Source organism: Hylobates moloch, unplaced genomic scaffold, assembly GCF_009828535.3.
Source record: "Hylobates moloch isolate HMO894 unplaced genomic scaffold, HMol_V3 SCAFFOLD_53, whole genome shotgun sequence".
NCBI classification, from domain to species: domain Eukaryota; kingdom Metazoa; phylum Chordata; class Mammalia; order Primates; family Hylobatidae; genus Hylobates; species Hylobates moloch.
The window spans coordinates 9124-16099 of NW_026652328.1; the positions used below are offsets into that span (position 1 = coordinate 9124).

Consider the following 6976-nt stretch of genomic DNA (forward strand, 5'->3'; position numbering starts at 1 on the left):
AGACCTCACTGTATTGTTATTAGAGTGAAAAAGGCAAAGTCTTAGTATGAAAATAATTTTGACATATGGATTCCCTGACTACACTTTCAGAACCATTGATTTAGACATCATTATATCCACTTTTTAGTTGCCTAGTGCTTCCAGAGTACCCTCTCTCTCTTTCTGTAGCTATATAATCAACCTCACCTCCTGCGTGTCAGGCAAGTTAATTATTGCTATACTTTTTAGCATACATGGAAAACTTTAGAAACCACAATTCTTAATGAATAACAAGTCTTAGCAACTCATTTTTCTCTTTCACTGACAAGGGAAAATTTATCTTCTTCATTGTATTCTCCCTCATAGTACAGGGAGATATAAAGAAACCCTTGGTTTGGGGTTACTTTATAACTAAGACAAATGTTAGACTAAGATCAAACGCAACATTGGGTGCCTTATCTAAATTGTTACTGGAGAATCTAATATTTACTAAGTCATTTCTGTGTGTGAGGCATGTGTTAAGTGCTTTACATACATTATCTCATTTTATTCTCACAAGAATCTTACAAGATGGGTAGTACCGTCATTCGTATTTTACAAATGAGTAAACGGATACGGAGAGGTTGTTAATGCCTAGTGTTACACACAGGATTGAGGCAGGATTTGAATTGAGATAACCTGACCCTGGAGCTCTCAGTCTATTATTTACTGATAAGGTATAAAGGTAGGAGATAGAGCACGATTAGTATAAAATGAGTGCTGAGATGTGAGAGGGACAAGACAGCTGAGATACCAAGACTGAATCTCTATTATTTTCCACCCTAGAAAAATTCTGCTTTATTTTCTACACTCCCACGTTCCTCTTCTCATTTTTAAGATACTTTATTGCCGGCGGCCTCGTCGCTTAGGCCTGACGCGGACCCTGAAATCAAGGAGGCAAACTGAATAGGAGCGGGGGAAACCCCGTGGTAACCACGGTAACGGTGGCGGAGCGAGAACCCTGCGCAGGCGCGTTACATCCCAGTCCCGCTTACCCACACCACGGCGGCCGGTCCCAGCCACTCCTCTCGGCCTCAGACTCCACGGGCCGGCCACGGGTGGGGGCAGCAGGGAGGCACTGGCCTGGCGCCTGCGCAGTCGCCGGGGCGCTGGTGTGATCGAGCTCACGTAGCGAGGGCTGCAGTCGCCTCCTCCCCGGCGCTGCCATCGCGGCCTAGAGGTTATAAAAGGGCTAACGGGCTCCCTCTGCTGCCCAGTCGCGCCGCCAGCGGGCTGAGGGTAGGAAGTAGCCGTTCCGAGTGGAGGCGACTGGGGACTGAAGAGCGCGCCGCCCTCTCGTCCCACTTTCCAGGTGAGACGCTCCCTCGACCCCGGAGACTGAGGCTGAGGCCACGGGGCAGCCGTGGACCTTCTCGGACGGCTGCGGCGATCCATTCCTCCCCGCTGCGGTGGTACTTTGGGGCGGGGGTTCCCCAGGTTACCACAGCAGCCTCGGTTCCTTCCCCTCGGGAGACTCGGCCCCTCTCCCTGCGCCACGCGACTCCCGGCGGCCCCGCTCCTTCGTGTCCCCCCTTCCCACCTCCGTCCCTGGTGCGCCTCGGACCGCTGGGGCTGCTGCAGCCTCAGTCCCCGCCCTAGGGACCAGGACTTTCTTGAATTTTCCTTCCCGGGGAGGAATCACCCTGTTGCTTTTTTTTTTTTTTCCAAGTTCCCCTGCACCTGGTCCTCCCTAAAGAGGCTAAGGGGAACGCGAGCGCGGGGCGTGGGCTTTTGGCCGCCACAGCCGCAGATGGTTCGCATGTGGCGGTGGAGAGCGGATTTTAAGGCTTGGAGCTGAATCCGAAGCGCGCCAGGCATTTTTGCCCTATCGAAAGTCGCCGGGAGCTGGGGGGCCCTCCCCAGAAAGTTCCGGCTGAACTCATCTGTTGCGCTCAGCGGTGCAGCATTAGCAGCCAGACGTAGCCCGGGGCGCCGAGTTTTGTGCTCGTAGCACCAAGGAAGTAGGCTCTCAGGTCACCTCGTCGTCAGGGAAGCTTCCTTCCCTCTTCTTCCCCGTAACTTTTTAAAAAAAGAGACAAGAGCTCTTCTCTCAATCTCTGTCTCTCTCTGCCGAGAATTTGCAGCTTTTAAAAGTCCACATCAATCCAACAAATTCCATGGTTGTGTGAGGATTTTGAGTTGGATTACATGGCTGGCCCCGGATGTATGTTTCAATGGGGAGGAAGGATGGTATGATAACTGTGAGACTCTTTCTCCTAAATAATCAAATCTGTTAAATACAAATTCAATGTTTAGACACTAACATCTTACGCGTTCCGGATAGAGTGAAGACTCTTGGAATTTTGCACTGTTTTCTTAAAGAAAGGGTTGAAGAAGCAGCTAGATCCTCTTTTAGGAATTGATCTAAAAGGCCAAAGAGACTTGCCAATTTCCACTTAACTGTTTCTGGTTTCTCCGAGAGCAGTGGTTCTTGGACTTTTCCTTGGAATGCACTCGGAGGGGATGAAATAGCCACTACGTGAAGGGGGGGAGGGGCAAAGACGTGGCAGCAGTGTTCTTTCATCAATTTTTTACTCTTTTTTTTTTTTTTTTTTTTTTTTTTTTTTTTTGGTTAGAAACGTTTTTCCCCTTTTAGGTTTTAACGTAGCTTTTGAATGAGGCTAGTCTTTTCCTGAAATAATCAGATGAAAAATTCAGTCTGCATAGCAGGAACGTTGGAAGTTAACTTAACATTTTAAAGGGATTTTTAAAATCAAGTTTCTATGGAGAAAGTGGGTATTCTAAGACGATATATTCAAGAAGCTGAAAGTGAACAACCTCAACTATATTTTGTCTTCATTTGAAATGTGAATACACACCCGGTGATTTTTTTTTTTTTTAGCTTGTGAGCGTAATTTAAGAATCTGAAATATGAACTTCAAATTTTACTTTTTTCTTTATGTGGGAAAAGAGATTTTATCATTTACCTTTAATAAAGTTTTGGTTTTGGGACATTGTGCCTTAAGGCCTGCCGTTGTTTTTGATAGCTGATGGCAAATGTTTCTTAGATTTACATAGACTAACTAGGAAAAGGACTATTTCTGTCTCTTTTAAATGCGTAGTGCTGTTTTTATTGACATTTTGAAATGAGTTTTATTTTGAAGTACTGAAAACCAGGACTTTGGTAGGAGGATAATTACATTGGCCATTTTGTGTTTTGGTAACTTAGATGGTAAGACAGATGAAAAATGTGTACAACTTTTAATTATGCCAAAAAAATTAGTGCAAAAGACGATTGAAAAAAGTTTTATATTGCCTGTGTAGTCTGGGTTGTTGCAGATGAATCTTGGCTTTTTGGCAAGGAGCTGTTCACTTTTTCTGTTACTGCAGAGTAAGTTGTATACTGAAAAGCAGTATTTTTCAGTAGGGCAATTAAGTTCAAACGCATTTATTCCAGAGATGCAGCAAGAGCTGGGACAGCCATAAAGCTTGTGAGCCTTCCTTTCTGTGGAAGGAATGCTTTATTTTACTTAGCAACCAGTTATCAACTAGGATATAATTATTGCTCTTGAATTGACCTGTGAGATACATAATAGTGGTTCTCAAACTATTTTAAGGTCATGAAATCCTTTGAGAATCTGATGGAAGGTGTGGTCCTATGTCAGAAAATGCCAATACACCCTACATGGAATTTTACATGTCACTTCCTGCCCCCCCACTCACGTCCATCCATGAACTTTATTATAAGAACCCCTAAAAAGTAAGAGATGTGAAGCTACTCTTTAAGAGTATCTAGGTGTCTTGAGGCAGTATTGAATGTTTCTGAAAACTGAGCTGGGCATGTAAGTCTCACTGGACTTGTATATGTGGTTGACCCTAACATATTTTTGCCAAAAGGGTTTTAACAAAAGTTAATAGGTTGTTAGAATTGTTGAATTGCTAAATTGTCTAGTCTGTGAAAGTATATCACATTGCATGTTCTCTCCTATATATGGTATCTTAACTTTGGTTTTCCATTCTGAAAGTGGAACAGGCTTGGAAGTAAACAAAAATAAATTGCACAGGCTCTTGGCATTAAACTTTATTGCTTTTCTTGCAGTGAGATCTTGAATCTTGTAATTAAACCATAATGTGTTGTGTGTGTATAAATATATGAATATATATAAAAAATTCAAATAAAATGAGTATATATATATATATATATTTCTATTTTTTTTTTTTTTTTTTTAAGATGAAGTCTCACTCTGTCACCCAGGCTGGAGTGCAGTGGTGCAATCTCGGCCCACTGCAAGCTCCGCCTCCCAGGTTCACGCCATTCTCCTGCCTAAGCCTCCTGAGTAGCTGGGACTACAGGCGCCGACCACCACACCCAGCTAATTTTTTGTAGTTTTAGTAGAGACGCGGTTTCACCGTGTTAACCAGGATGGTCTCGATCTCTTTACCTCGTGATCTGCCCGCCTTGGCCTCCCAAAGTGCTGGGATTACAGGTGTGATGACGCCACCGTGCCCGGCCAAAGCTTTGTGTTTCTATTCGAGAAAATCTATTTGTATAAATTGAAGCTGTCCTGTCATTAGGACAGCTTCAGTTTCTCTAGCTGAATAAGTATTGTACCTAAAGAAAAGCTTCGGCAATTCAAAAGGACTCTCATTTAGGTTACTCCAGCAGTTTTTAAACTCGGTGTGATGAAAAACATTCTTTTTCCTCGTCTTCCTTTGGATGATCAGTATGACTGTTAGCATATTTGGTTTGACATTTGCTGAAAATACATTATAGAGGTTCAGACTTCTTACTTAGTTGTCATCAGTGAATGAGTTCTATATTGGGACTTTCTCTTCCTCATGTTTAGTGTTTCATAAAAATGTGTCCATATTACTCATTTCTTTCTTAAATAGTAATATTATGTGGAATTAGTACACTCAGCCTTACTCTCTCTCTCTTTTAAGAGATAGGATCTTGCTCTGTTGCCCAGGATGGAGTGCAGTGGTGTGACCATAGCTCACTGCAGCCTTGAACTCCTGGGCTCAAGCAATCCTTCTGCCTCAGCCTCTGGGTGTAGCTCAGGGTACAGGTGCATGCCACCGTGTCTAGCTAATTTTTTAATTTTTTGTAGAGATGCGATCTTGCTCTGTTGACCAGGCTAGTCTCGAACTCCTGGCCTCAAGTGATTCTCCCATCTGCCCCACAAAGTGTTGGGATTTTTTTTTTTTTTTTTTTTTTTTTTGAGAAGGAGTCTTGCCCTGTCACCCAGGCTGGAGTGCAGTGGCGCGATCTCGGCTCACTGCAGGCTCCGCCCCCCGGGATTCACGCCATTCTCCTGCCTCAGCCTCTCGCGTAGCTGGGACTACAGGCGCCCGCCACCTCGCCCGGCCAATTTTTTTGTATTTTTAGTAGAGACGGGGTTTCACCGTGTTAGCCAGGATGGTCTCGATCTCCTGACCTCGTGATCCGCCCGCCTCGGCCTCCCAAAGTGCTGAGATTACAGGCGTGAGCCACCGCGCCCGGCCCATCCTTAGTTTCTTGTTGGACACTTGAGCTGTTTCTCCATTATAAGTAGTGCAAAGAGAGGACTGTAATTTAGTGGTTTATTTTATCAACCTGTGTAACTACAGTAAACTTTAACCAATTTTTTAATTTTTAAATATATTTAAATTTTTTTTAGAGACAGGGCCTTACTATGTTGCCCAGGCATGGTGGCTCACACCTGTAATCACAGCACTTTGGAAGGCTGAGGCAGGAGGATCACTTGAGGCCAGGAGTTCAAGACCAGCCTGGTCAGCATAGTGAGACCCCATCTCTCTACAAAAAAAAATTTTTTTTAATTAATGGGACATGAGGTTGCACACATCTGTAGTCTAACTACTTGGGAGGCTGAGGTGGGAGGGTCGCTTGAGCCCAAGAGTTGGAAGCTGCAGTGAGCTATGATAGCACCATTGCACTCTAGCCTGGGTGACAGTGCAAGACCCTGTCTCTCAAAAAAAAAAAAAAAAAAAAATTTACAATATGCCCAGTAGACTGTAGGAAAATCAAGAATGATGAGAAATGTTTCATAGGAGAAGTAGGACATAAAAATTACATGATATAGCACCATGTGGCTAACATTTTACTAGATATGAAATCTGTAGCACTGAATGGAAATGCACATCTAGATTCACATCCTCTACAACCATGAATTCATTTTTCCGTATTCTAGTATATATGGTCTTATTTTGTCTCTCTTTACCTCAACTTGAGAAATTTGGATCTGGCATTAGAATAAAGAGATAATTGAAGGCTAGAAAGAGAGGTAGACTGGGTGGAAATAAAAGTGGAATTTTGACAGAATAGCCTTGGGAGGGATGAAGCTGAGTATTCCTGGGCCTCAGAGCAATAATCCATTCTTTAGGAGGAAAGGGACTGCTAAAGCCAGCTTTTGAGTATTCTACTCTGACCTGAGTGGCCTTGGTCTGAATAGCTCATGTTCAGAGATAAGAGTATATTTAACTTTTTTGTACTAAGAATAATATTTGAGTAATGCTATAGGTACATATGAGAATTTGGCCTTCATCTCTGCAGTCAGTTAAACACAAGTTTCTCTAGATATTTCCATTACAGGAATCAAAGCTCTTTGATTTTTGGAACTTCAGTAAAACCCAAGAATGAATAGCCGAGAACTGTCATACAAGTCATAAAATTAAAAGGCATTGAACAGTGTATGAAGCATCAGATATCCTGTTACATGTGTCTGCAACAATAAATTAAATATTGATTAACTGATTGTAAGTAGGCTCAAGACTTCTCTTACAGTTCTAATCTTATATTAACTAGATTTGCATATCTAATTTCTCCAAAAATATGATCAAGAAATGTTTATTTTAGGCTAGGCGTGGTGGCTCACATCTGTAATCCCAGTGCTTTGGGAGGCTGAGGTGGGAAGATCTCTGGAGCCCAGGAGTTCAAGGCTGCTGTGAGCTCTGATTGTTCTATTCCACTCCAGCCTGGTGACAGAGCCAGACCCTGTCTCAAAAAAAAAAAAAAAAA

The 6976-nt window shown here is 43.1% G+C and overlaps 1 protein-coding gene across 2 annotated transcripts in view; it reads left to right on the top strand.

The window, feature by feature from the left end:
• The first annotated feature begins 1052 nt into the window (after positions 1 to 1052).
• The window catches only part of LOC116463692 (prolyl 4-hydroxylase subunit alpha-1), a 93289-nt gene continuing 87365 nt past the window's right edge, over positions 1053 to 6976 (top strand). Inside the window, exon 1 of one of the 2 annotated variants that reach the window (XM_032146910.2) lies at positions 1053 to 1330. The gene's annotated coding sequence lies outside the window, so the exon portion shown is untranslated. The remainder of the gene's footprint in view (positions 1331 to 6976) is intronic. The other variant, XM_032146909.2, reaches the window with a different exon arrangement.